Raw genomic sequence first — 4,408 nt, forward strand, 5'->3', positions numbered from 1 at the left:
GAGTGGTCAGAATGTGTGCGGGTGCAGGCGGTAATGGACACACACACACACATAGTGGGAGAGGGCGGTAATGGTCAGAAACCCAGCGGGAATGGGATTTAGAAAAGAGTGCCGGGAAGGGGTCTACAACTGGTCTTCAGAGCAATGGTGGTTTGTTTTGGGGATAATGGGCTGCTGGACTAATGGGCAGTTCCCAAACTTGAAATACTCAATACATGTAAAGGTCTGGACTTGAGTATACTGAGACAAGTCAAACATTCACTACACTGAAGTGAATGTTTTTATTTTGTACTTTTACACTATATACATAAACAATATACATAATGAATTACCATGGAATCTCTTGATGCTAAAAACATATCAAGACATCTGGATTCCAACATCCACTATCCTACTAACTATGTTCCCTGCAAAGAGACACAACTACACAACGAGTGATTGAACTCTCTGTTCCCCCAGATAACATTCTACCTACAACAAGTCTATTCCAGGTGGGTCACAGCAAGCCCAGATATGAAAATATCAGCTGATTCAACAGTAGTTTTAAGCATTTTTGGTTTGATTTAGAATATTAATAACTAGTATCATTTATGGAATAGAACGGGGAAAAAGACGCACAAATATTTTATGTTGACAGGCATTAGGTTTGCATTTCTGACCATCAAATAGAATGAAACTATGTATTCCCTCTCATTTTCAAAAACTAATATATCCTAATCAGAACTATAGGACTCTTTCAGCCATGTTCCTCAAAGTGCTTTGGGGGCTTTTTCATACCATCAGCCATCAGATTGAACAAGTACCTCCCAGTACCTCCCGCTCCCAGTACCTCCCACTCCCACTAATAAGACTGAAGCTGTTTACTGTTTAATCCCAGGAACATTGCACACTGTATATAGTATAAGGAATGTATGTATATTGTGGAATTAATACCTCACCTTACCTTACCTTACCTTACCTTACCTTACCTTACCTTAAATATCTATGCATGTTAGTCTCAGAAAACAAGGAGTCTGGAGTTTTTCAGTAAACTGTCCCTTAAACATCCTTCAAGTCTCCCTCTAATCACTTCTGTGAACTTCTGGTTTCTGATTGCACTTTGTGGTTACTTTAAAAAAAAGAAAAATCAGTGAACAGGATTGCAGATCAATTACAAACAACAACTAACTGCTTTTTTATTTAACTTGAACTGTATGAAGTGCGGGGCTCGGCTGGCTTTCCTCCTCAAGAACACACTGATTGCTTCTGTTGTCTGTGGCCAAAAATGTTTTGTTTTTGTTTTGTTTTTTTAGTTTTTTTTTAGTTTTTTTTTAGTTTTTTTCTAAAATCAAATAACAATTTGATTCAGGCTGGCTTTATACTGTGCAGCAGCATTAAGTGCTCCTGGCATAGAGCTACACATGATTCTTAACTTTGATCACAGATAACTACATCTGCCTCAGTCTTGACTTATCAGACAGCTTTAATCAGACGCCTTATAGCCGCAGTCACAGCGTGTGAAACAAAAGGCTGTTTATACGTGTAGCCCGCCTTCAAAATGTAACGCCGGCCTTTCTCTGCTTTTTCAAGGAGTTGTGCGTTGCTGGTTGTCACATCTGATCTAACCCAAGTGTTTTTCTCTCTCTCTCTCTCCTCCTCTGATGCCGCGTCGTGTGTTTGTGGGTGCAAAGTCACTCAATGTATGCATAGCGTGAGGGGCATGAATTATTTAAGATGCTGTTACCTTTCAATGAGTCCAATGCTAAGACATCCAATGTTATCAATAGGTGTAATATTCTGTCTGCTCCCAGCAGGCGGCCGTTCACAGATATGCTGATACACTATCAGAGCCTCCTCCTCTGACCACTGTGTGACTTTCCTGTGCATGCATGTGTCAGAATTAAAAAGACATCGCGTTGATATGGAACACGTTAGTAGGGGGCTTAACCACTTGTTCAATTTATGATTTTTTTTTTCTTCTTTTTTCTTCATTCAATCTGTCAATATTCCAACCTTTTTTTTTTTTTAGCAGCTCTATTGACTACAAATAATGGACATAAAAGCTCGCTTGAAGGTCAAAGCTAAATCCTCGTGCATTAAGGCATCTCTCTTTTATGAGAGCCCAGAAAATATGAAAGGCAACAACAAGGACTTAGTGTGTGTTAGTGTGTGAATATGTGTGTGTGTTTTTTTTCTACAGTCAAACTAGCATATCTGTACTCTGAGTTCAAAAGAGAATGAATTTGATCTCCTGGAAGTTTAAAAAAAAAAAAATCTTAACAGTATTTGACATCTGACATGTCAATAGAAGGGAGCAGTTGTAGTTCATGCAAACCTGTCAAGTTAACATGACTGAAATCTGTGAGAAGCATCACCATCCTCCACACACGCACACACACACACACACACACACACACACGCACGAAAGAAGACAGCACATGCAAGCATATTGTTAGATTTGTGAAGCATTTCTTAAACAGGTTTGCTTCATAGAGATAAGAAGATGTTGTGATGGAGGTGCTTACTCTCTGAATATTGGACCATCATTAACTAATGTTAACCTTGCTCCACTCATGCTCAGCGGGTTAGTTGCTCAACCACCAAATCATTGTTGATTGGCAGCTCCACTGGAAAGCATATCACAGTGATTTGTTGTTGCAAGCTTCCTGTTCAAACAGATGATGATCGGTGCGTTCATGGACAATATGTGAGAAGTGCTGCCTTGACCTTTTTTAGATGTGTGCACCTCAGCCTGTCTGAATTATATAAAAAGAGAAAAAACAACTGCTGTTTGCTTAAAAATCACAAATTTTACACCAGAGGAAGCAAAGACGAAAAGATAGCATGAGAAAAGGCGTGTGTTAACCTTTGTGTCGTCCTCCCGGGTCAAATTGACCCTGTCTGTTTTGACTGTTCCTTCTTGCCTTCCTTCCGTCTGTCCTTCTTCCCTCCCTCCTTCCTTCCCTCCTTCCTTCCTTCCTTCCTTCCTTCCTTCCTTCCTTCCTTCCTTCCTTCCTTCCCTCCTCCCATCCTTTCCTTCCTGCCTTCCTTCTTTCCTTCCTCCCTCCGTCTCTCTTTCTTTCCTCCCCCCTACCTTCCTCCCTTCCTTCTTTCCTCTGTCCTTCTTTCCTTCCTTCCTCCCTTCCTCTTTTCCTTTCTCCCTCCCTCCCTCGTTCTTTCTTTCCTCCCTCCCTCCTACCTTCCTTCCTTCCTTCTTTCCTCCGTCCTATCTTCCTTTCCTTCCACCCTTCCTCCCTCCTTTCTTCCTTTCTTCCATCCTTCCTTCCTTCCTCCCTCCTTTCCTTCTTTCTTCCTCCCTTCCTCCTTTCCTTATTCCCTTCCACCTTTCCTTCCTTCTTTCCTTCCTTCCTTCCTTCCTTCCTTCTTCCTCCCTTCCTTTCTTGATTCGAGGACAACAGGAGGGTTAAATGTGTGACTCTCAGGATTAATGTGTGAGAGTAGTCCTTGTCTCACACACATCCTTCTGCAGGGGTGTCAAACATATGGCCCGCGGGCCAGAACTGGCCCACCAAGGGGTGAAAATTGCGGAAAAGTAATTCCAGGTTTTGAATAAAATGCGCCGCTTTTCTCACTTATTTTCACTTGTCATTCACAGTCAAGGCATCTGGTCTTCCTGTGGATGTCCAACTAGAGATAACTAACTTGCAGTGGGATTTAGGTTTGAGGGACAAGTTTGCTTCGATGGGTTTGGACACATTTTGTCAGGGTCTCTTAGCAGGGTAATCCTAGATGGTTTAATACAGTAAAGTTATTATATATATTATATAATGGTTTTACTGGTCTGGCTCTCTTGAGATTAAGTTGGGCTGTTTGTGGCCCCTGAACAAAAATGAGCTTGACACCCCTGTCCTAGGGGTTAAAGAAGCAAGCTTGTGATTTGGAGGTTGTTGGTTCATCCCCCAGACTGCCAGGAAGTGAAAAGCAGTGCTAAAATGTAGCTAAATGTTTGTGTTTAACTTTATGTTATTAGAAATGTTCTCAATCTGGCAATGATGATGTACTGTATACTTGCATTCATTCTTTGAAAGATGTAACTATGTTTGGAATTTTGCTGCCTAGAGAATGTCACTCTGCAAAGCCTTGAGAGAGTTTTTCAGCAAGTGTCCCTCATCATATTCCTTTATACTTATTATTACTATGTATTTTAAATTTTTCTATATGACAAACAAAACATACAATTGCATACCATTCCCTTGAGCAAGGCCCTCAGACTGTGGTTGTACTGAGTACGTTCCTAAAAAATAAAAATAAAAATAGAGCATTCCTCTCATTGAAACTCCCCCCTGAATAAATAAGAAGGTGAAAACTAGGATTGGATGGCTCAGTAAATGGTTTGGATAATGATGGTATCGCTCAGATGGCATTTACATTACCCAGGAGGAAAAAAAAACACCAGCGTGTTAGGAAA

The 4,408-nt window shown here is 40.9% G+C and overlaps 1 non-coding gene across 1 annotated transcript; it reads left to right on the plus strand.

Moving 5' to 3' along the window:
* The first annotated feature begins 2,639 nt into the window (after positions 1-2,639).
* On the plus strand, positions 2,640-2,741 carry LOC133994628 (small nucleolar RNA U13). Its single transcript, XR_009927124.1, has one exon. It is a non-coding gene; the product is annotated as a small nucleolar RNA U13 (small nucleolar RNA).
* Positions 2,742-4,408: the final 1,667 nt, after the last annotated feature.

This window comes from Scomber scombrus, chromosome 14 (genome assembly GCF_963691925.1).
Source record: "Scomber scombrus chromosome 14, fScoSco1.1, whole genome shotgun sequence".
Classification (NCBI taxonomy): Eukaryota; Metazoa; Chordata; class Actinopteri; order Scombriformes; family Scombridae; genus Scomber; species Scomber scombrus.